Source organism: Megalopta genalis, chromosome 1 (assembly GCF_051020955.1).
Source record: "Megalopta genalis isolate 19385.01 chromosome 1, iyMegGena1_principal, whole genome shotgun sequence".
NCBI classification, from domain to species: domain Eukaryota; kingdom Metazoa; phylum Arthropoda; class Insecta; order Hymenoptera; family Halictidae; genus Megalopta; species Megalopta genalis.
The window spans coordinates 15,798,436-15,823,721 of record NC_135013.1 but is presented as its reverse complement, the minus strand read 5'-3'; the positions used below and the strand labels follow the sequence as shown (position 1 = coordinate 15,823,721).

The following is a 25,286-nucleotide window of genomic DNA, read 5'->3' as shown; positions in this document are numbered from 1 at the left end:
ACTAAACTGTATTTTGTTTTACCAAGTGAACTGGAGTTTTAACCCTTAGCGCTCCGAAGGCTTCGTTACGGAGACATTTGTCATTTGTTCCGTAACTCCGAAGGCTCCGCTGCGGAGCCAAATGTTTTTAGCACACGTTATCGTCGGCGTTAGCAATTCTTATCTGTAGTTAAAACGTGCTAAGTCTGTACCATTACGATGAAACCATTTTTTGACCTTTTCTATGGTTAACAACATGGAGAAAAATAAATGATTCAATCAATGACTCGATTGAATCCCCTGCATACAATGCGATGAGTCAACTATACCAGGTAAAGTATGTTACTCTCTTGCACTATGACAACGAGTCAGACTCGTGTGATTCGTTACGAAAAATCAGACACTTAAGAATCTTCTTAAGAATCTTCTTAATTCATCTAGAATCTTCGGATTGTATACATAATCTACTAAATATAAGTGTGTGATTTCTTCTAAATTTAAACAAAATTTGATCTTTCTGTTATCAAAGTTCAAGAATGAAAGCAGATGGAGACAAAAACAAAAACTGCCACAGTCGAATCGAGTCAACAAATTAATCGAATTATCAGACTAGTCTATTCCTTCTGTTCTTCTAAACTAAAAATTCTGTCAAAATTCGGAATATCGTGCCCGATCGGGTAGAAAATTCAAGAATTTTTTCATAACGTTCAATGTCGCAAAACAGAAGAAATAGAGCCAAATGTTTTTAGCATACGTTATCGTCGGCGTTAGCAATTGTTATCTGTAGTTAAAACGTGCTAAGTCTGTAACATTACGATTAAACCATTTGTTGACCTTTTCTATCGTTAGCAACATGGAGAAAAATAAATATTACGATGAGAATTTAGAGCCGAGTGATACCGAAGACGTATTTGATTTTGAAGAGTTAAAAGACATTGTGCAAGATATGTTGGTTATGATTCGGACACTTCGAGTAGTAGTAGCGAAATTATACTATCAAAGAGACGAAGAATGAGAATTATTGAAAGCGAAAGCGAAAATTCGTTACAAGACTTTGATGAATGACGCAATGTTACGGAAGAATTACATATTCCAGATAGAATACCTTTTAGCGTATTGCCACAGGTCATTGGACCACAAGTTCCTACAAACATTGAACAGCCGATACAATATTTTAAATTATTTTTCACGGACGAATTGGTAAATGAAATTATAAAGGAAACCAACAATTACGCAAAAAATGTTCTAAACTTGAAAGAAATATCTGGTAACTTTATTTGGCAAAGCGAATACTGTGACACTTGTCCAAGTAAACCCAGAATGCACATGGGAGATTGTTACCAAAGATATCGCACTATGGTGAATGACAAAATTTAAAATTTATCTTTTATTTACAATAGGAAAATGTATATTTATAAAATAAATAAAATCAAATGCATTCACAAGGACGTGAAATCTTCTCCGCTCAAAATAAGACTTCCTTTATCTCAGGCGCTCCGCTCCAAAAATGTGCCGGAGTTGCTGGTAGGCAGTACAGTAATGTCTCCCTAACTGACACTTAGATCGTCCATAAAAATTGACAATTTGGGAAGAGAAGACACCATTATTCGAGACTTGCAGCTGGTTTTCATAGTTGCTAACAATCGATAACCATAAAACAAGAGCCACAAGGCTCGAACAATCGTATCTCCTCTTTCCAAATTGTTCATTCCTGTAGACAATCTGAGCGTCAATTAGAGAGACAGTACTGTAGTTTAGAAACGCGCGGAAAGCTAAGGGTTAAATGAACTACGCAAAAGTATAGCTATTTCGTCAGGGGCCTAAAGCATCTTCATTATTTCTCCAGCGGTATTTTTATTCGAGCGTCGAGTTCGAAGCCTCGATCACAATCCCGAGGAAGAAATATGTCCGTGGGGTTAGCTGGAAGTTCGACGATACGCGTAAAGAAGCTCGCGTTCGTGTGGAGACGCGTGCACACGGATTGTATAACACCGGCGACGAACTCGAGGGTTGCATACTAACCGCCCCTTACAGACTGGGCGGCGAAATCGATGAACTCGGCCCCCACGCTGGCGTGAAAAGAATTCCGTAGCTGGATCCGATAGAAGTTAGTGGATCCGAAATTTTTGTGAACAGTATCTACCATGGTAAATGGCTTTTTGAAGATTAAAAATGTGAGTTTATTGGACACGGTGTTCGAGTCCACTCCGGCATGGTCTTGTTGGAATCCTGGTAATTCTAGTTGACTCTCCATTATTTGAGCAGGCTGTATCGTAAAAATGAATATTTCAGAGACGTAAAACGCATTAATTAAAAGACACTCGGGTCGCGTGCACCGTTCCATCGCGCAGAGGCTGGTTTATTTAAATATTATACTACGCGGTGCTGGATAGAATCAATATCCAGGAGTTTCATTCGGAAGTTTAAACGAAGTAACCGCATGAAACGTGGAAATGGATGACTGACGCTTTGACTTTCTCAAAGCAAAATATTATTCTACCCGCCTGATTAAAATGTTCGGGCTCGTTCGACTAAAATCAGGCGTCTATTACGCGGCTGCTTTAACGATCTTCGTTTCCTTTTAGTGGCTCGTTAGCTTATCGAACTCTGTATCTTTTGCTGCGTTCACGAGTGTGTAAAGTGAAAAAACGTTGCGAACGTTCTTGATGTTTATTAGGGAATACTACTGTCGGTGAAATGAATTTTTCCACTGTGCGTGTTACCGACGATGATTACCGATTCCGTTTACGCTACGAAGAATATTTTAGTAAACTTTCGAAACAATTTCTTTCGCAATGGAAAGCTGAAAATATGCCGTAGGGACCGTTCGATTCGTTTGCAATGACAATTGTTAGAGAAAAATTTATTAAAAAGTCCTCGGCAGTTAATCATTGATTTCGAAAGGGCCATTAACCATCGAAGAATTACGGATTCTGTTCGAGTAGACAACGGATTTATGGGATAGAGAGGATCTCTGGAAGATTTGTCACGGTCAACAGAGGGTTTTCAGTTCGTTTGAAACTGTGGGTGGTCGCCATCATAAAACAGCACGTTTCGCTGTCGTTCGGTGACACTTTCCTCATTTTTTCTCGATGGTAAAACCTCCGGAGAAGTTGCCCCGGCATTACAATTTCGTTTCACAATTACTAAAATCGTTCGACCGTGAACAACATTTTAAAAAAGAGCCGAATTATTTTCGAGCCGTAAATCAAAATATTCCCAAATAAAATTGAAACAGTCCGTGCTGTTTTTGTAACTGATTGATTGGTAAACTCGTCCAGCTGGACAGAAATATTTTCAAAAAGTGTTCAACAACATCCAGCATTCCCAGGTGACACGCACGCAAAAAATGAAATATTAAAAGGTTAAATTGAAAGCAGCTGTTCTCAGAATAACGGAGAAGTCGAAGTATTCCAGGACAAATACTTCGATCGAGATATTCGCATAATTGAGGAGTGTTTGTAGGAAACAATGTAATAGCCAAAATTGAAAAATTTTTTTCTTTCTTCTGAAAATATTTTATATGCCCATGGTAATACAGTAGTATACCAGTCAGGTACAATATCTTTTTAGAAATAGTTATAAACAATGCTAATAGATGACATCGCTTGTATGTCCAGCATCGCATTTATAGAAAACAATGCAAGTACCAATTCATCATGTGGAGAAGGATAAGTAATTTACTGTGAAAAAACTTCGTTAGGTTTGGAGAATATACCACATGAACTTCCGTTATTAGAGCATACTCCAAAAATAAGTATTAAATAAAAGCGAGACTTCCAAGCTATGTAGGAATATATGCATATTAAATCTCATGGCTTGTACAATAATTTACTTGAAATATAAAATACAGATTCTTGTAATACCTTCTAATATAAATTTAAAATATAATAAAGAAATATATTTTATTTTTTTTCATTTTCTATATTTTAACATTATTAAATAATTTGCGATAGAGTTTGGCACTTACAGTATTGGCAGATATAAAGTATCAGTACTTCCTAGTTCTTTCTACATGTAAAATATGGCACATGCAGCCTTTTTTCTAAAAATAATTCTCTAAAAGAAATTTTGTTCTATTTTTAAGCTATTGCGATCTCAGTTACATGTAAAAATGAAAATAGATCGAGTATTGTTAACAATTTGAAGCCATCACTGTTTTCTCTTCCTCCTAGAAAATTACATTTTCGGCACTTACATTATTTTCTACAAACACTCCTTCCTTTAAAAAACAGATATTGAAAAAAAGACAAAGGAAAAGCAGCTTTCAATGCAACCTCCTAATAATTAGCTTATACAAATAACCCTCGAAACCCGAGGGTTCTCACAACTTGCAACGTATCATACAATTCGAATCAAATTAGCCCGTGCCATAGGCAATTCCTGGCCGAGCTTTCGAAGGGGGCGTGGCGATGAAGTCGCGTGAAAGTTCTCGAAATCACTCGTAGAGGAGAGCTACCTTTCTCTCGAGAGGGAAACCGTAAAGCAGCGGCGCGAGATCGTCCATTTGCACCTAGGAACTCGTTTGGCAGCGTGAGCAAACATCTCTCTGCTCTGTTTCGAGAGCAGACGGTGGCGAAGGGCAGCGCCAAACGATCCCGGGGCCAGGGTCCCTTTATTGGCCAATAAACCGTCCCGCGGACCGAAGAAAAAACAATTCCGCTCGGCGACCGGCTGATCGTAACCGGACGGAAACACAGGATTACGCCTCGACATCCGGCTGGCTATCCTCGTCGAGCACCTGGGAGCGAGTTACGGGGACATTTGCCTTCGCGCGTCTGCGGTTTACCGCGAGCCACCTGAACATGTAATTGGGGATCAGCGAGAATTTTCTTCGCCACTCGGAACCACGTTCTCCGTCCGCCTTTTCATCTTCGTCCGAAATCCGCTTCCTGTGTCGTAACAGACGTGGAACCCGATCCGTTATCATACGCAGGCTGGCTCACGTGACTTCTGCACTGTTACGTCGCCACGACGCAACGGGAGAGTCTCCCAAGAAATATGAGGGTTCTTGTTCCGATCGGAGAATTTACCAAGACTCGTTCTGGATTAAACTTCCTTTATTTTAGTAATTATTTTCTGAGCGTGTTGATGATGCGATGAGATGCGAGAATCGGTATCTCGTTAGACGCACGTTTTGAAGGAAACTGCGCTGGTGCGGGTTTTAAAGGGCTCTGAGCTGAGGTAACGTACAGCGTGTCCCGAAATTGCTACATTATACAAGGTGTCCCAAAATTATTGTACAAGCAAGAAATGAGAGATTCCTGAGGTCATTTGAAGTAACTTCTTCCTTAGCAAAAATGCAATCCGTGGCTTTGTTTACGAGTTATTAATGAAAAACAGCGACCAATGAGAGGCGAGCTCGACTGGCGCAAGGCGGCCGATCCAGCGTGCGGTCGAAGACCAGTTTCGCTTATTGGCTCGGCCGCCTCGCGCCAGCTGAGCTGGGATTCGACCGCTGGCGCCGTTGGCTCGGCCACCTCACGGCAGCTGATCTCGCTTCTCATTGGTCACTGTTTTTCGTTAATAACTCGCAAACAAAGCCGCCGATTGCATTTTTGCTAAGGAAAAAGTTACTTGAAATGATCTCAGAAACCCCTCATTTCAGCTTGTACAATAGTTTTGAGATACCCTGTATAGGTTCTTACCTGAGTGGTGGGGGGTTAGGAAAGCATAAGATGACGTGGCGAGGCAAAGGTTCAGGTATGATGCGGCAAGGACAGAGGTCGAGGATGAGGCAGAGTTGAGTCAAGGGTGAAATCATGGCTTACAGAAGATTTCGGGATGTTCGATAAGATGATGGAATGACGTTGGTATAGAATATAGCATTAATAATAATAAATGATGTAACAAGAATAGTAGTAATAATAATAACAGTAATAATGATAGAAAGAATGAATCTAATTAAAATTAAAGTGGTATGACATAAACGTGAGACGTAACAGCACCTTATAGTCTGTCTAACAAGACGAGTCGGTAACTATAAATAAATGCACGGTGATTGCGATGTGCAATCGTTTTATTAGAAAATAAAAGCATTTTTTACAAATCAAGTTACCTCAATGTTAATCGTAATCTATCTATTGGTGAAATCGCATTTTTCACACTTCCGGATGGTATAATTTGTAAATTATTGCCAATAATAGTTAAGATAAAATTTACTTGTTCTCTAATGGCGCAGTAAATGTTTACTTATTAAAATGTTGCAATAACCCCTTTCGCGACACCCTCTTCCCTGAACACAATTTCTTCATCATTCGCTTCTTCTTTCAACAGTAATACAAATAAAATTCGATCTGTTTATAAAGTTATTTCACCTTCTCTGCATACAATTTTCTACGTGACAGACGGTAATCTACTGAATGATAAACGCATTGTGTGTACAAATGATATGCGAAGCATGCGTCTGATCGCACGTATCCGACGTTTATTTGTGTTCGAATACTTTCGAATATTAATCATTACGTTGATACATTATATCTTTCTAATATTATTGGTTGCCGCGAAACGTAAGAATGTTGAAGGAATGTCGACGTCGTAAAACTTGATTTTTCAATTTTTAATTCGACTAGATGAAATATTTGAACGTCGTGAAATTTTCTGCAGTTTTCTGTAGTTCCTTCGTAAATTTCTCCCTTTTAAACAGCAAGAATTTGTACCTTCCTTTATGGGAACGTTTCTACGCCCGGCAAATTTATATCGCGCAAGGTACGGAACACCCGGTAAATCAAAAAGTTCGAAGATTATCAGGGGCTCGGCGCGATCTCCGTTCTCCCTGTAACAATCGAAAATCCTCGATACCACGGGATCGTGTACCAACGATGCTCCAGAATGTTGTAGCGAAACGCGCGAACAGCACAATCGACTGTTTAATCCTTAACAATGCCCATTGAATATTAATAGGACGGACGAGCTCGATAATTCTGCTGTTTATATTTCAATATCGTGCGAAGCCCGATCGTCGCTTGTGTAATTCGCGAAATATTTTAGCGACGAATAAACGTCGCCCCTTTCTCCGCTGCGCCCCTCTTTTCGGCGACGTGTAACTCATTTAAGCCCGGCCATTGTCTAAACGGGACAATCGCTTTCTCCTCTTCGACTTATTACGCGAGAATAGCGATCGTGAATTCGCGAGAGGAGAGCCAACTTTGTCTTATCCCCCGAGCGATAAGAAACGAAATTTTCCGGGGGAAAACACCGCCCGGCGAATCGCTGGAAAATGGGTCAGTGGGTTAAATGGCCCCCAACCAGAGTCCCAGGATTTATCCTGCGGCTGGAAGCTTCCTGCGAAATCCGCACCTTCTCGTCGACCCTCTTGACCCTTACGAGGTCCTCCGAGGGAATCTCGGAAGTTCTGACTTCAAGCTTCGCCGCCAGGAATTTTCTTTTAGAGACAGCTCGCTAAACTCGTAAGTACGAATTTCAGAAAATCCTGTCACCGGATTTGAACTCATCGTCGAAACACGATGTTTCAATTATTGCGACCGATTTGGTACGTCCAGCGTGAACAATGCAAATTCTATGTTTACAACAATAGAGGTTGACAATTTTGATTTCTCATAAAGATCCGCGGTTAAATTATGATGCGACGAGAATTACGAATCGCAAGAATACAAGGTATTGCCGTGCTGTTCTTCACTCTCTAAGTTGCAATTGATGCAGAAAAATCAGTATACGGTTAATTCTCCCCAATTTTCCTCCAGCTTGTAAACAAAAATGGACAATTTGGAAAGAGGAGATACGATTATTCGAGCCTCGCGGCTCAATTTTATAGTCGCCGATTGTCAATAATTATAAAAATGAGGTACAATATTAAGGGTCCCAAATTTATGTTTACAAGCTCAAGGAAAATTAGGGAGATATTACTGTAGCTGCAAATAGAATCTTTTCGAAGGAAGGTCATCTTCGATCTTTAGCTTCCAAATCAAAGCTTAGTTCCACAACGCAAACTGAGAACTATGCTGTATAAATAATGCTGTAAAAATATAAAACTAGTAATTGTAATAACGATAAATATTAGGTCATATTAAGTGTGAAATGTCCGATTTGAGACTGAAAGTTTGGTTCATTATATCTCGGGCAAGAAGTAATACGATCGATCAAAATATGCTCCTAAACTATCGATCCTTTCTCAATGCAAAAAAAAAGACAAAGGACGGTCGAAGTGAAATATCGAAAACGTCGGATATCGAACTTGATGCTTTAGGTAATCGGACATTTTATACTTAATGACCTAATAGATGTACATAAATGACTGTGTGTGTGAAAATGACAATAGATGCAACCAACCCTAAATGCCAATGTGAACACGAAAAATGGGACATTGTCCGCGTGTTGTGGCCCGTTTTATGAAAGTCAGAGAACCGTCCTCGCAAAGAAAATTGCATAAAATTAACTGCTCTCTTCCATCGTCGCACAACGTTCTACTTTGTAAATCCACAGTAGAGACACCGCTCACTCGTTCCTAGAAAGCTGCAAATTATCTGTCCGAAACATTCCTCCTTCGTGATCACTTTTTGTACACATACTATGTAATGCAAAATAATCTCAAGAGAGATTAAAATTGCTCGAAATAAAGGAGAAAAGGATTGCACATATTTTCCAGAGCTTCACAGCAAAAGTTTCATATCTTCGTTTTGATTCCATCGAAAGTTGCGCGATTCCATCAGAGAAATGATCAAATGGTCGCATTGTGTTTCGTCGCGATATGGTAGAGAAGAGAAACGCATGGACCACTCGACGGTGTTCTATATGAGAAAAGTTGGAACGCGGTATTGCGCATACATCTCGGTAAGAAGCCGGAGCGAAATTGTGTAAACGCTCCATTCCTTTCTTCGTTCGAGCAACGCATGTTTCCCTGAAACAATTAACTCGTCGGGAACGCGGAATAAATTTGCTTCTAACGACCGAACACGCTGCACAACGAAAACCTCTTCTACCGAGTAGCTTTTCCATGTTACCGTCGCGATTTCGCTTCATCAGCTGGTTTATTAATCGAACAGCTTTACGATCACATTTCTCACCGCAACACGAAACACACGCATGCGGCATACTTTTCGCTTAACCCTTCAAGCGTGTAACATCGATGCATCGTTGTTGGCAACACTTGAGAAAACGATACTTTGCTAAATATTTTTAACAAATAACAGTTTGATTTGTTAACACGAATTGTACGCTCTACAAAATATCTAGAATTCTTTACTAAAACTTCTACCAAAATAAATCAACCTGATCTGATATTTTTCATTCAGGAACACACGAATCTTTTGATCGACGCTAAAAGGGTTAAGGTACAACGAAACCGCGAAAACTCCGTAGGGAGATCTGGTTTTTGCAAATTTTCAAATGCACTACAATTACAAATGCAACTGCAGCTTGACACTTTATTTCACTAATTATTAAGTCACGGAAATAATAATTAAATATATATAAATAAATATATATAAATATAGATATTAGATATATAGATTATATTAGATATTAGATATTAGATATTAGATATATATAAATAAATATTAATTCACACTTTGGATAAAAGCTAAGATAGAATGATGTAGGATTTTCGTACACGAAGTTAGGGGAGTCCAGAAGCTCGTCGATTCCGATTAGGTGATCTAATTTTGCAGTTTTACGGTACTCCCAGCATTTGATTTTTCCGGGGACCATTTTACGTTGGAGAAACTCGCAAATCTCGTCGAAATCTAGAGCAAACTAGGGGCCCGTCTCGCTCGATTCGCGTATAAATAGTTGGACGATCGAAACGCGGCCGGATCCCCGGTGATTAATCGTGAGCATCGATTCCTGGGTCGGTCGTTCCGGTAACTTTTTCAATTAAACGTCTCCGCGCCGCGAAAGGGGTTGCCAGCGCCTGGGCACGGGGTTGGAGAGACCGTGGGAACGCCGGCGAACGATACTTTCTCTCGAGTTAATAATCGAGTAATTTCGGCGTGCCGGAATTGCGTCGGTGAATTCCTGCTCCTTTAGCGACGAGGAATCTGTTTTTGGGCTTGAGACAAATAGATGCCAGCTACGCGAGCAAACCCGATGTTGTCTAAAAACTATCCGAAATAACGCGATGATAATAATCTATCTTATGATTTTAACCAGTTTTAGCTGTGGCGCCTCTTTTTCAGAGCGCGCAACTATGTGTCGCGAAAATCAAGCGACGATGAGTATACTCGTCAAACACAGAGTAAGCGTCGCTGTTAAAGTATTGGACGGTTTTACTTTATAAAATTAACAATTTTATTATACTTACAATATTATAATTATATTATATATATATTATTTATTATATTATATATTGTATTTAATAATTATTACTTACTTATTATATTATTATTACTTATTATATTTATTGCTGATAATATTTACTTATTCACTCAACATTAACATATACTGCATACATAATAAACGAAAAACTCAGGAAAACTCAAATATACATTTATATATTATAAAATATAGAAATATATATTATAAAAGTTAAAAATTCAAGTTGCTGCCGCAGAGTGGTATTCAGCGAAGCAAGGAAGGAATTCGTTATGCGAACTGATAAGCTGTTTCAGCCAGTGTATAGGGGGACGCATGAGTTTATCTCAAATTATTTATATTTTTTATTTGTTCGTTTTATTCTGACCTGGCCTCGAAATATTTTAAACGTCTTGAAATTTGGAAATATGTTTTTGTTTTCACTAAAATTACAATTTAAATAGCCAATAGTCTACTTTTTACGCACGAGTATATTCGTCGTGGCACAAAATACTGCCATTTCTCCATGACGAGTATATTCGTCGAACACAGCTAACTGGCTAAATGAGTTGGTTTATATTATCTAGTTTGACGAGATTTTGGTCCCCTATGAATTTTTTTGGCAATACACAGTTACGATAAAGTTTACCCGCAATTTTCACGAAAATGATCTGTGGCAAAGAATTTTGCAGTATTTTCCATGTCCCAGAATTTTTTCCCGTAATCGTTGACAATTCTATAACTGCGTGGAAATTTGTCTGCTGTTTTCAGGAGTCATGTCGAAGAATTTTTTAGAATTTTTTGTTGTCCCTAATTTTTGATAATTCTAGATCGTATAGGGAATACAATTTTTATGTCAATAGTTAGTATGTATCTGGTCGAAACAATTTTGTTAGTTTAGGTAACGAAATGAACAATTCGATCATGTTTATTGAATTGACTTTGACAGAAATGATTAGAGTGCATTAGTTTGATGGATTGTAAATAGTTTGCCACATTGTAGGAGTGATTTACACGAATATTTATATTAACTATTACTTCATTCGATATTGCAAATACCTTGTCCATTTAATCGCTATTATTCTAATTAATCCGCAGATAGTTCGGCTTTGCGGCGCATTTGACTGCATGTAGTAGACTAGGAGCTCTATCGAGATTTAATAAAGTCGCTATATTAATTTCGATCTAATGGAATTGTCGATAGATGAAATTAATTTCTACTAAACCGCGGTGGAAATGTTAACATATAAAAATGCGAGTTTACCGGTTGATCCGTCGTATAATTATAGTAATACAACGAATCTAGTAGATAATCAATTACCAACAGTGTCATTAATATTGATGTCGCTGATCCGATCGCCGATTGTTTATGGATCGTTTTCAATCAACTTTGCATTCACGAGTAGCCCTGCCGTCGATTTAAATTTCAATTCAATTAGCATCGCGTAATTAAAATATGAATTTCGGTATCGGAGAGCTGCGACAATGCGGAATAGATCCGACCGAATATATTAAAATTAACCATGGAAACCTTCCTTTACTCGAAGGGAAAAATGCTAAAAAAAAAAAGGTGGAGAATACATTCCTCGACTGGCAATTAGAGGCCAGTGAGAATAATTATGAAATGAGAACGTGCCGCGGGTTTCATTCTCTTGAAACCGCGTTTGTTTAAAGAAAGAAAACGTAGAGATGTTATAAAAATCTTATGAATTTCTCTCCGCAGCTGGGGAACGAGGAAAATGTGGCAACAAAAATTGTTGCCACTTCAATTTATAGAAAACGCACGTTCGCGATGAATTTAATGCGCGGAAAAATCGTATTAAAAATATATTAAAATTCCGCCAGAGGCGTGGCGAATTCAGTTCTCGAATATTAAATTGCCGAGAACGCGCTTTTCTTTTTCGCTAACGGCGCGCGTTATCATCATTAATTCCGCTATCTCCTCTCTTTAATACACACCTTAAATTCCTTATAAACGCTTGCGATCATGCACCTTCAAATATCTGCCAGATTCATCAGTCAATTGCCAAGCATTCTCGTTCAATTCTATATCTTTAATTTCTATATTGTTATCTTTTTCATTTCCACATTATTTCTATATTTTTATCGTCGTTAATTCCGGAATTTTTTCCGGAATTTTTTCTCTTTGGTGCGCATCACAAAATTTTCCTACCACTGTTCATTACTCTATACTCTAAAAAGGCTGTCACACTCGTGAGTCGAGCACTAGTTATCTACAACTATAATTGTTACCGTTGCTTTCTCGGACAGGCGAATTCACTCGGCAAAGAAAAAGAATCGAAAGAACAAAACAAAATAAAGAGAAAATGTCAATTACTTCGACCGCGTACTTTATAAATTTTCATATCGCATGAATGCGCGCTTAGTAAAATCGTCCGGCATCTAAATGTGACAAAAGATCTATGCAGTTGTAACTTATGCACAATGCACCTGATGAAATTGTCCAGCACCGAGGCATGTCGGAATAAATTTCGAAGCAATAAGATTCGGCAAACAGTTAAATTCGGAGATTCTTTACGCAGAATGCGATTGTGTTGCAAATTTCGAGGTGACGCCGGGGCGGGAGGGGTGGACTGGGGCTAGTGTGCGTGGGTGTCTGGCACAAAGCCTAGGAACCGTACCGGCGGCTAAAGTTTTATATGATTATTTGACCGAGCACGCGGTAACCAGCGGCCGCTTCGTTCCATTTAAATACATGATTGCGAGAGATTTTTCTGGCGGTCGTTCCACCCTCCTCCCGCTCCGGCCCCGCGCCCCCGCGCCCACGCCCATGCCAGCCTCGTTGCAGCAGCTCGGCGTGCACATTCGTCAGGGTGCACGGCCTGCTTCAAGTTTTCCATCCGGCTGCACCGGGATCTCGTTTCGTCGGCGGTTTTAAGGAGAGTCTCGCGCTCGAGACTAATTACGGAAATAATGGGCATCAAAAATGAACGCTTCTAGTGCAGCACGAGCACCACTCGACGATGTGCTTCTTCTTTCTCCCGGGATCTTACCGTATTTATATATGTATTTGCACGAAAAATATGTACAGATATATATATAAGCGGCCGGTCGATCAAATTTCACCCCGAAAAATGCAGCTCTTTCAATGTCTGGCTACTCCTCCGCTGCATTCTGTTCGGCTAATTATTTTAACGCGATCTCCCGGAAATTTTATGCATTTTGCTTCGCGAGAGTATATTTTTCGCCGAGAGTTACGGTGCATGCGAATTTTCAATCCGAAACAAAGGTATTTTTAAACCGGCGCATTTCACATGTTGCTTGCTCCGTAAAAATTGCATCAGTTACTTGGAAATTCTGTTCTTGCTGGATTTAATTTAATTATACCGAAGACAATCGCATTTTCGGTAGAAATTTTGTTACCTGAGATTTTCAATTTTTTTTTAAACGGAACCTAAATTACTTAACGCTTACGTTTCCTTAAAAAGGACGTGTTTATACAGAAATAGGTATAAATATAATTCGAAATGTTCGTTATTGAAATCATCGTTGTGCGAATGCTTGAACAATTATTAGAACTTCATCGTATCGATTAAACAGCTGCTGAAATTTCTTTGAACAGTGTGTACGTTTACTGTAATTATTCTGTATATTTTTGATTTTCTTCATGTTTTATTTAAATATAGCACTTTTATAAAATATATAATTTAATCAAAGACATGACCACTTAGCCGTTTTTGACGAGTATACTCGTCATGAAGAAATGGTAATATTTTGTGTTATGACGTGTACACTGACGCGAACGAAACGTATAAAAATTTATCTGACAACTATGAATCTATTATTGCTCGAGTTAAAGAGGAAATACGAATTTCCTGTCGGTAGAAATTTTACGAAAAAGATGTTTCTTATGGAAGATCCAGTAGAAACGGTTTAAAAAACAATGTTCCTTATCCCTTAGAAATCGTTTTAGAAGATGTTTCTTATAGAACCTTTTAAAAAATTACAGTCAGGTGCACCTGACGTTGAATGAAATTCCTGTTAAACGCGATATAAAATACGGCGGCCCAGCCCCGCCCAGTTTTCTAATCGAATCACGATGATCAGGGTGTAACGTCGGACATTGTGGCCGGCAGTTAGATTAATCGACGCGTTTAATTTCCACGGGGCGGCGTATCCGCAATTAAGGCCGATCGATCAGTCATCTAAGAAATCCCGGCGATCCCACCGCGAAAATTGGATTATTCCGGGTCTCCCGGGGTTCGTAGGCGTGCGGATTTCAGGCTAGCCTCGAGTCTCGCAAATCTAATAATCCGTGCGTTTTTCGCGAACCGGAAAATTCGGTCCCGGAAATCGTCGTACCCGGCGTGCGCAGGTTCATGCTCGTGAATCCTTTCGTTGTCCTAAAGCGAATACTGTTGACTTGGTCATCGATTTTTTCGTAGCCTTGACTTTACGAGCTTTCTTCCCATCTTTCGTGGTTCGGAAAGTGTCACACTTTGAATGACTTATTAATCTCGCGTAAACATTTGCGAACACATTTCGTTCATAGTCGTATTTGAATGAAATCTGTACTTCATATATCTTCAAGATTCGTCAATAAAATTTGGCTCACTCGATAAAGTACGGCAATAAAATTGTATTAAGTAATGCATGAAAAATTGAGCCGTCGGTATCGAAAGGATTTTAGTCACTGAAAAAAGTTAGATTTTTCTATATAATCGATATTAAAAATTGCGTCTTCACGATTAACATTGAATTTTCTTCGATGGTCATTTTAACCGGTTTCACATTTCTTATTTTAAGATTATTGATATTCTAGAGGTTATTTTATAGGAAATGATTGAATGAATAGATGTTTTAATTCAGTGATGTATTCTAATAGAAATAGTAAATTGTCCAAATAGATTCAATCTTGTCGTCCTTGTAAAAACACGCCGATCACACACACACACACACACACACACACACACTATTATTGTTCATTACGTTTAATGTTAAAGTTAATTGTTAAAAATAAATATAATATAATAATAATAAAGTTGGTTAATATTTTACAGGATATATACGGTACAAAATATTTTAGTAGATAAAGGCAAGCACCCAAAGCACCATTGCGAAAACGAACTACAGTAATTTCTCCCAGAAATGCTCGTAGATCGGAATTGAAACTGGCAAATCTGAGAATACTAAGTCGCGATTATTTGAGCGTTGCGGCTCGTTTTTATAAAAACTTGGGGCAAAAAAGGCAGCGGCCAGCATGTCGGTGTACATTAATTATAAATACACAGTAATGCTAGAATAAAAACGACGACTTAACTTTCTTATTTATAATTCTTTTTCACGATACGAAGGCAACTCGGAGGCCAAACAGACCATTTCGTGTTCCGTCGAACCTTATCATCGACGTAGCAATAGATCACATAAGCGTAGGACTAGCGCAGCGAAATTTACAGCAACCCGAAGTTTGACATTTCCGGAAGAAATTGCTGTATCGAGAAGAAAAATTGGATGGCATCCGGCGACGCGAAAGAGCTGCATTTGCGTTTAACATTTCTATATTAAAATCGTAATTTCCGCATTAACACTTTCACAACCGCACGTTATTAAGAAAAGTTTTGCAAATGGCTTGCCACTGGTACCACGTGGGAGTCACCGGCAAATAGCGACTGGTCTACCAATGACACCACATGAGTGTCACCGGCATACAACGACTGACCTGCCCATGGCACTACAGTGGTGTCAGCGGTTGTGAAAGTGTTAAGAAGCGTGCGAATAAATTAGTCGATAATTGGGACGGAAGATTGAACGGAGTTTGGGAAAAGGCGTGCGCGAATTTCGTGGAAGCGAGAGCAACCACGCGGTCCGACTTAATGCTCTCTATTCGTGGATTAACAGAGGCGTCTATTAATTAATGAGAACGGAAGAAAGTCGTGAATAAAAAGGAACTCCTTCAGACAGAATTAAACTACAATTTGGAGGAAACGTCCCGCCATTATCGCGCCTTGTTGGCGAATAATTATTACGGGCATCTTGGAGAATAGAAAACTAGCGCAGGGATCTTCGAAGGCGGCTTCTCATTACGAACGGACGGGCGTGCAACGCAGCAGAGTCGCAACGTTAAAGGCTCTTGACGAAAACCTTCTTTGTGTTCCGTTGCGGCGAAAACATTCTTCCGTGGATTTAATTAGCGCGAGACTGCGCTTCCCCGGCTGCACGAGATTCTCCGCGTGAAACGCTTCGCCGGAGTAATTGCCTGCGTCTCCGATACAAATTTCCCGCCCGACGAACCGGGCCCTAATCAATTTTGTTTAGTCAATTATTATTAGGGAGCTTAACCCTTTCGCTACTACGGACCACTATAGTGGCTTTCCATTTGGTGCCACTGAGGTACTACGGACCACTATAGTGGCTTTCCATAAGATGCATTATATTGCATAATGTTATTTCCTCTCATACTGTAAATTAAAGAGCGCATGCTAAGACGTTATAAAATACCCTGGAATACCCTTTATTTATAAATACCCTTTGGAGAAAAATTTTTTCGTTCGAAAAATTCATTCAATTCAAACAGCTTAGGCTCTCCGCCGACCGCCGCGGAGTACCGACTTCCGCTGACGATCGCCGTCGCGTAGCGTGCAGTGATGTCGCAGCGCTCTGTTCAGCAGAAGTACCGCGACAGAGAATCCGCCCGTAGCGAAAGGGTTAATACGCAATTTCTCCAGGACATTTTTAGAAGAAAGAAACCGAATGATACTAGCGGCTACCGTGAAAAATAGAGTGAATTCTCCTTAATTGACGCTCAGCTTGAAAACAGAAATGGACAATTTGGGAAGAGGAGATACGATTGTTCGAGCCTTGCGGCTGGTTTTTATAGATACCGATCGTCAACAACTATAAAAACGAACCGCAAGGCTCGAATAAACGTATCTTCTCTTCCCAAATTGTTCATTTTAGCGTACAATCTGAGCGTCAATTAGGGAGGATTTACTGTAATTAGTTTCGCCCGCATTGCACTGTATTGAAATTGAATTAACATCGCGCTGTACAAATTATGCATATTTCGTGTGGAATATAAATGCATTCGGGTATCAAAAATTCAAACAACGAAATGCGAAATTTGATTTCGTTTGCTCGCGTCTGCACTCGACGAACGATATTTTAACATTTAATTATCTTCGTGCGGAATAAATATGATATAGTTTTGAATGTTCGATGAATTTCAAAGGAATTAAAGAAAGAGCGAATATTAACATAACATTTTTTTTAACGTTGAATTCTGCAAGCGAAAAATAAATTAAATTCATATTGCGTCACATCAATATTTGCGTACAATTGAATGTTGCTCGAGTCTTCCAACGAGCTTTTTATTTCATTTCAAACAATAATCCCTCTTTTATCGCTTAACACCGAGCCTACCGAACAATAAATAAAACCGAAGTGTGTTGTCCAATAAGAATGACAAGGCCGAATTCATTTAAACATTTCGCCATTGTTCTTATAATTTATGCTTGAATCGAGAGGTCCATGATGTCAACAATCTTTTGTCGCAGGGGTTACTGCGACGGTTTATATAAAATAATCCGAGAGTTTTTTTGGTTTTTATATAACGAGAACTTTAATATAACTTGTAACAAAAGGCGATGAGGTACAGTGTGTAGAAGGTAAAGGTAAACGAGTGACGGAAATATGGACACGTTGAGAGTCGGAGGAAAACTTGCTAACTGACTTCTCGGTCGAGAGGTCCTCGTATTTATTGGTAAGGGAAAGTCCTTGGGAAGGGCGAAGGCCTTTCCCGAAGATTTTCCGACCGGGGTGATCCGGGACCTATGGTCCGAAGTTGTGTCCCAACGTTTTTATTGTTTTATTGGGGTGTGTACGCCTTGCGTCGGGAAAACCCGAAAAAGGCATATGCACACCCCGCTTTTGAAGGACGTGTCTTTTTATGTCTGGTCCGCCACAATCTCAAAATTGAAAATGTGGAACCGGTGAGAACGACCGGCATAGTAGGTTTACTGTTGAGGAACGACTCACTTCGTAACCTAAATTTTTGCAACAATAACATTTGTGCATGTTGTGCAATGTTAGCAACATTTTTGTGCCTGCTGCGAGCGAATGCGACAAAGTTCGAGATTGAGAATCAACAGAACAATGTTCCTCGTTGCAGATCATTGTGTCGGGAAGCCGAAAAGTAAAATCGGTCGATCATGATCGGACATCGGGTCGGGTCGAATGAGTAGAAACGTAGAAACGACGGCGGCAGGATTCATTAGGAGATAAAAATAGCTTTTGCATAATAAATCGATAGCCGCGCAGAATGAACGCAAGCTTGTCCATCGTGTAAACAGAATGAAAAAGGAGGACGCACGTACCAGCGAATCGTAAATACGAAAAAGCAATTTTCGTGTTATATATCATATAGATTCGGGATATTGCGCTCTGGAATCAAACGTGCTCGCATACATTGCATATTTCATTTCGCGAAGTCAGTTTCATTTGTTATTAAACAGTCGGTCAATAATGGCCGGCGCAAGCTCGGCGAGCGAGCGACCGAGCGAGCGAGCTGGTAGATATATCCGCATTAAAAAAACAAACAGAACACACAGAGAGAGCCTCGGAAAAAGGAGCAGCCGAGTAAACGGCACCGAGGTGATTAAAAATATTTCCAATGCAAATTGCAGCTACCGAATTTAATGGGATCGCCGATATTAAAAGTTTTGCATATTCTCGACGCGTTCGCGTTACATCCGAACCGGAATAGAGCACGGAATAAACTGGTAAGGCTGTCGTAAACACACGAAAGCTTGGTTTAACTTGAAAACCTTACCTTAATTAAAGGAAAATTCGCTACGGGCGAGAGGCCGCGTTACCCTTTCCCCCGCGTTTACCGAAAGAAAATTTGCATCGGTTTCATTCCGTGCGAGCGCACCAGCCAACGGCAATTTTTGTTTTTGATTCTTGAATTCGTTTCGGCTTTGCCTGCTTTAAAATTCAAATTTATTTAATAGATGATCGCGTATGCAGTGCCCGTATTGCAGCCGCTGGAAAGTCGATCAAAATTGTGGACCAGATCGGCCGGAGTAACCTACTCCGGCGCATATTAAACATCATATTGTTCTGTCCGAATAATTGTTCCAGTGTCGTATCGCTTCGTCGAGAGCGTGGTCGAAATTTATTAATTGATTCGCGCGTTTCAATTCGCGGAGAAGCGAATTCCGTAAATTCCGGTCGAGAACATTTATTGAACAATGCGAGAAAATTAAAATGTTATCGAATGATAACGATGGCAGTGTTCTGGCTTGGTCGAAATTAAGGGTGTTGAAGCCATGCCCACAAAATAAGCAGGATAATTAATTTGTCGTTGATGTAAAGTAATTTTGGAAGATCGAGAGCCTTTCGTCCGTATTTTTTGACGATAATAATTTACCGCAGAAGTTGGAGTTCAAACTAGTCATACGTATAAATTGTCCTCTAGAGCAACAAACCCACGACAATCTATTATGCTAAGTAAATCATTTCTGTCTCAGGCGCTACATTTATTAAGAAAGCGAAGTCTAGACAGTTTGTGGTCATACGTTGTTTTCCGAGGCAACGAAGCTACGCCAATTTTGGATCGTACTCGCAAAAAAGAATCGAGGTAGATTATCTAGTGTCGATGCGAAACAAAGCCGAAAAGTTTAAAATTATTAATTATCTAGAAAGATGAATGAATGCGAAACAAAGTCGAAAAGTTTAAAACTATCATTCATCTAGAAAGATAAATGAACGGTTTTAACCCTTTGCACTTGACGCCAATGTAACGCAAAATTTAAAATAGTTTTTCTGACTCACCGTATTCTCATTTTATATAGCCTAATGCAACAGTTACACTTTTAACAATTCTGTAAACGTAAACGAATTTGATTAATAAAATTATTTTGAAATGTTACACAACAATTTTTAATGACGCCTTGGAGTCGCCACTCGAGCGCAAAGGGTTAAATTTTTCGACTTTGTTTTGCATCCACACTAAAAAATCTATCTCGACTTTTTGCGAGTACGATCCAAAATGGGCGTAGTTTTGTTGCCTCAGAAGATAACGTATGACCACGAATCGTCTAGCCTTCACTTTCACTTTGGAATGAAGCAATTTTGTGCCTGGGGCGATACAGTCACGCGCACCAGGGACATTCCAGGAAAAGAAATCAAAACAAACCATCTTGTCATCCTTATTCATTCATGCCCTCGCAGCTACACTTTCGAAGGAAATGCAGTGAAGACGATAAATGAGCCGTTTATTTTGAAAGTGGCATAAGTCACTTTGTTTTTAAGTCGACATATTTAACCCTAGAAAGATAACCATATGACAACGTACGTAAAAGATAACCATACGCTTCAGAGGCGCATGCTTTTCTAAGGCGTCAATTTTATACTAACAATGGATATTTATTTAAGTTAATCTAGTCATTTTAAAGGTTTGGCATTATTGTAAAAATAAAATGCATTTATATTATATTTTTTTATATTTTAAGTAATTTTAAACTTAAATCACTAGACCTCTATGAAAAATTAACAAAAATCAACAGTCTTCGCAGGCGCCTCTGCGACGTAGGTTATCTTTCTCGGGTTAAAGGTTTGCGTTTCAACACGTTAAAAAATATGGATGCCAACTTTCGAGAAGATTTACTTGTATTTGTTACCTCAGGATACTGATATTTTTCTCGGTATAAATAATTTCGCATAAACGTTAAAAAATCACCACTTTTCATTACGGTAAAGTGACTTACGCCACTTTCAAAATAAACGGCTCAAATGTTCCCCACACTGTTGGATCCTCGAAAACCGTAGGCAAACAAACCCGCGCCTCGTGACGTTACTTGCGTGTTTACAACATTACCGTGCCCAGAAAAAAAACACAGAGTTCCCACAGCGAAAGGGAAATTGTAAATGTACCCGACCAAAATATTCGCTCGCAAACGCAGTCAATTAGAACTAAAGCGTGAAGCGAACAAAGAGCTCGAAACGTCTACTGCCCAAAGCCATCGTGCGTTCCCGAAGCGCGCTAATTAATCTCGTCGGCGAAGAAAGAGCGCATCGACGCCGGAAACGGAGGCGTCGCGACGCGCCGGGGACAAATACACGGGTAAGTTTCCCGGGGATGATGGAGCGGGTTACGAAACGGAGTCGAACGAGGGGTTGGCTGGGCGCGACGGGCCGGAAGCAATTGAATTAAAGCTGGCCTGCCGATCCGGCGGCGTCTCGCGGCCGCTTAATGTTGAAAACGTGCTTCATTTACTCTCTTTAGCCGCGACAATTCCCCTTGTTTAATATGCAAACCGATCCATGCTCGAACTTCGCCCGGTTCGACGAGATTATTCGGCTCGTTTCGCCCGAGCCTGTTCGCCGACACCGCACTTTCCACCCTCTATTTTTCGCGGCGCCCACACCCCCGCGCCAGCTCCCCATTGTTCCCGGCTCCTCTGTCGCTCCGTTTCCCCCTCCGCTTACCCGCGAGACAGCCATCTTATGAATACCGGTTTCTCTTATCAAATATTCGGCGCTGCCGCCGTTCCCGGATGGAAATGGCGAAACTTTCGACAGCGTATTCCACTTGTACAAGGGTCGAAAGGGGTGGCCCGTGTCTCGCGGCTGTAAATACGGAGACACAGCGTTTTCCGTTTGAATATTATACCATATGCCCTTTGTTTCCGACGACAGTAGCTTCGAATATTTAGTAGGTGGCCGAAATATTTCCTGGAATAAACTGGAGCACCGTTTTAAGCGACGCACAGCTGTCTGAGGATCCATCCGGACAAAGGGTGGTTTACCCACTTCCGGCCCTCTGGATTTCTCGGCGTGCACGATTTTTCTCCGTTTTGCGCACGCCACTTGTAGGCTGCGGATTATACGTGCACAATTTGTGGGGCAAGTAAGTATTGAAACTATTGAGAGATGCAGTAATTGTTGCTTAAATTTTTACTTAATATTTGTTTCAATTTTCACGTAATTTTTGCATGAATTTTTGGTTGATTTTTTATTAAGGTTCGTTTACCGTTTGTTTCGTGCAACCAATGCCGATAAATTCTCTCCAATTGCCCCTCAGCTTGTAAACAAAAATGGTTAATTTCGAAAGAGGAAACACGATTATTCGAGTCTTTTTTTATACAGTCGTTTTTATACAGTCAAATCTGTTTTTGTGCGGTCTTTTTTATGCGATCTTTTGTACGGTTTTTGTCTGCGGTTCCCTTTTTTTTGCGCACAGAAACAGCATTTCACAAACTGCATAAAAAAAATCGCACAAAAAACGACCGCAGAAAGCAGGTTTGACTGTAGTTGTTGACACCGGCGACTATACAAACGAGCCGCACCGCTACGAATAATCGTACCACCTCTTCCTAAATTGTTCATTTTTGTGTAGAAGCTGGGGGACAATTTGAGAGAATTCATTGTACTCTTATATTCAAAGCTCCAAATCTAGTTGCTAAATTTCTGAAAAGATTTTAGTAGATGTAGAATGTAAAATTGATAATAATTTCGGACAATGCTGTTCATGCCGACAGACATTTGATCGAAACGACCAACGATAATAATATAACCAACGATAAAGCGAAATTAAGCTATGCTGTGCAGGAAATTTTTTAGAATTCTAACGAGAGAAAATTTTGGAGAATAGCAAATGCTTGGAACCACTATTCCGTTGCAAAATTTACAACTCGATTAAAGTTTCGTTACGGAACAAGGTGTAAAAGAGAATACTGTAGAGATTGCAACGAGAGATTCGGATGAGGATACTGTTGCAAAAATTGATTCGGTGCCGGGTTAGAATGCTTAAGATTGCCACTTGAAAACGGAAGATTTCCAGAAGTGGAATATTGCAGAGTCGCAATGGAGGATTTCGAAGAGGGGAATATTCTACAAATTCGCCATCCAGTTCTCGGGCAGAACTTTTAGGATTGCCTTTATTTAGAACCGGGTTGCCATTCCGCGATAGAAAAGTTTCGGCCAGCAAATATTGCAGCGACACCAAATTGAAGATTTCAAAGAATAAAGTGTCGCTGGAGTTCGTAATCCCTGTTCGCGGTGCAATTTTTATGCGGTGTCTTCGATTTTGACAAGTCTGGTGTACCGAAATGGGAATTTTCCAGGAAAAAAGGTACTCCAACGAGCCGCAATGAACTGTGTGTTGGAGATGCGAGCATCAAAAAGAATTCTTTATCCAGACCTAGGATGGATTTTCCAGGCTTCGTCGTCGCATAAAATCGGACTACCGCGATGCGATAGGAATTGTCAAAGAGAAAAAGTTCGAACGAAAAATGTATATCTTAATAAATCGAACTTTGCCGCTTTGCTATTTCGTAGCACCGAATTTTTCATTCTATTTCTTAAGCTACAAAACTTATAAGCTAATAACTCAATAACCTAAGCTAACTTTAGCTAATAAGCTAAAGTTATAAGCTAATTTATTATAAGCTTATAAGCTATGAGCTTGTAAGTTTAACTTTATTAAGCTAGCTTTCATATCTACGGGGTTATTAGCGACAGCGCCGAATTAACGAGTCAAAAATCAATATTTTCTGCAAGAAATTATTGCAGAGAGTAGCAATGGTGGGGGAAAGGAATATTTCGAAGATGAAAACATTTTATAAAGTAGCGGCTCAGATCTCGATCGAAATTTTCGGGGCACTTGCAGCGAAGAGGAGCGGCTCGCCGCTCCAAAACGGACGATTTTGAAGTTGCGTGGAAGGGGCCGTGTTCGCGGGCCAATCGCGAAGGGAAAAAGCGGGGCGCGCGACGACAAATATTGAACGTTCGTTAAACGCGGCAGCTCGGCCGGGCGACGACGGTTAATTAGATTGGAGCTTGTGCGCGCGGCCGAATCAAGGAGTCAGCGATTTAATTCAATTTCTTTGGGCGCGGGCAGAGAGAGAGAGAGAGAGAGAGAGAGAGAGAGAAAGAGAGAGAGAGGCGGCAGTGGCTACGACGGCAGTGGTAACGGTGGCACTGGCAACCGGGGTTCTCTCGTCGAAGCCCGAAGTTCCGGCGGGCAATCTCGAAAGTTTTCGACAGAGCTCGCGCGTCACGCCGTCGACGTATTTGTTCCCCTCGGCAATGAAAGCCGATCCGGAAAATTTCATCCGGACGAGAAACGGCGGCGGCGACAATCGCGACGCTTCCGGCGGCGGATACGGTAGCCGAACCGGACTGTTCTCGTTTGATCGGGCGCTGTTCGTTTCTACTTAGCTTCCCGCGGAAACGTATATGTTAAAGCATTGCTCGAACGTGACGTGTCGTTTTCAATCCTGTTTCCTTCGATTTATCGACAAGTTTATCGGAAATTAAAACGTGCACAGTTTCGATCACCGTTCCCCTCATATTATTCGGAATTTTATGAAGCTTTCCAGAATTCAAATGCGTATCGTTTCGATTCCTCGTTATCAAATTTCATTCGAGCTTTCATCCCGAATTCGGAATTAAAATGTTTCGCTTTTCGAAACGATATTTCATGGACACGATACATTCGGGCATACTTTTAAACAATTCTTGTTAATGCGATTTTATTGGCATAAACTGGGCTATGCTGAATCATCGTTAAATCAAAGTGCTACAACGAACGCGGGGAAGCATGATCAAAGTAGAATCGATAACTATTCTCTTTCCTCGTTCTTATAATCATAAATAATATATATAAATAAAATTTTATACATAAATTATATATATATATTAATAAATTTATTAATATATAATTTATGTATATATATTAATAAATAAATTTAATTTATTATATATATTAATAAATAAATTTAATTTATTATATATATTAAATATATTAAATAAATTTTATACACGGGACATATAATATAGTAATATATATTTAATGTATATTTATTTAATATATATATATTTAATATATATAATTTTATACATGGGACATATGTATATATATGTCCCATGTATAAAATTTAAATACAATAAACTAAATTTATAGCACGTATACTTGTATGTTCTTGTATTTTCTATTTCTTATAAAAACTCGACTTGTGAGAAATCGTTGTACGCAATAATAACTGCGCCGTATATTTGAATTAAATTCTCCCTAATTTTCCTTCAGCTTGTAAACA

General features: G+C 39.7%; 1 protein-coding gene and 1 long non-coding RNA gene across 3 annotated transcripts in view; one reads left to right on the top strand and one right to left on the bottom strand.

Annotated features, from left to right (window-relative positions):
• LOC117222655 (uncharacterized) overlaps positions 1-25,286 on the bottom strand; it is a 437,318-nt gene that overhangs the window by 88,775 nt on the left and 323,257 nt on the right. The window lies entirely within an intron of this gene.
• LOC143263019 (uncharacterized) lies at positions 32-732 on the top strand. The gene is made up of 2 exons (XR_013036636.1): positions 32-311; positions 509-732. It is a non-coding gene; the product is annotated as an uncharacterized LOC143263019 (long non-coding RNA).